This window comes from Camelina sativa, unplaced genomic scaffold, assembly GCF_000633955.1.
Source record: "Camelina sativa cultivar DH55 unplaced genomic scaffold, Cs unpScaffold02135, whole genome shotgun sequence".
NCBI classification, from domain to species: domain Eukaryota; kingdom Viridiplantae; phylum Streptophyta; class Magnoliopsida; order Brassicales; family Brassicaceae; genus Camelina; species Camelina sativa.
The window spans coordinates 1-1,049 of record NW_010923251.1 but is presented as its reverse complement, the minus strand read 5'-3'; the positions used below and the strand labels follow the sequence as shown (position 1 = coordinate 1,049).

At 40.5% G+C, this 1,049-nt stretch overlaps 1 pseudogene; it reads left to right on the top strand.

Annotated features, from left to right (window-relative positions):
• The first annotated feature begins 219 nt into the window (after positions 1-219).
• Positions 220-1,043, top strand: LOC109131681 (annotated as a pseudogene).
• Positions 1,044-1,049: the final 6 nt, after the last annotated feature.

The following is a 1,049-nucleotide window of genomic DNA, read 5'->3' as shown; positions in this document are numbered from 1 at the left end:
AAAATTATGCACAGTTTTTACTTCCAGGAAAAGCAAAATGATAATTAATCAGATTTAAAGAGATCTATGTGCCTTGGGTGCCGATTTCTAAATATTCTCTAAAGATTGTCATTTAAAACGTGGACGTGGTTTGCAAGTATATATATAAATCTCAGTATTAAGACTCAAAGAAATAGATAGGAGGAGACGGAAACACACAGATTGTTTAGGGATTGGACAATGGCGCAGCTTATAATCAACCGAGTCTTGAAACCATCTGTCTGCAAAAACATCTTCGTAAGCTTCTCTTTTGCTATGTTATAATTAGCGTATTATCTTTTTTTTTTTTTTAGTTTTGGTGCTTAGTTGTCTCTGACTATTTGACCATATATATGGCAGAGACACACAAACGTTCGTATGTTCTCATCTACACCAGCCTACCCGTTTCTGTTGATTGACTACATCCTTAACAATCCAGACTCTTCTCTGGATGGTCGTGTAACAACAGATAATTCCTTCCGGGGAAAGGAAGTCTATATCCACGACAAGAATCTAATTAAGGAGGTCTGTGATGCGATGACTGTCGGATTTTCACGTGATGGACTAAGATTCAATCGTTCGTACCATAGCGGCGACGACAATAAATTTGTCATCTATTATAAACCCTCCGACCCCAATCTTGAAGACGTGACCGTTGATCTACCTTCTCTACCCACCGGTTCCGAAATCCAAAACCTGGCCATGTCCTCTCTACCTGTCCGAGACAAAGATTGGGTGTCAAGTTATCAGGATTTGAGTTGAGTCTCTGCAGGCCTTTTGGCAGCTCTAAATGGATGAAGATCAATACTAAGCCTCATCGTATAAACCCTTTATCGAGCCTCATGTTCTCCAAGACAGATCAAAGGTTCTACATTCCAAGTATTGGGGGCAACTACTTGTGCTACTTGGATCTCAACTCTAAGGAGGATGACCAACCCGAGTTCATCGACATGGAATTTGACGATCTTCCAAAATCTGTGTATGAGGAGTTGGCTGAAGTGAGTTCATGTTCCAGGACAGAGCATCTTGTG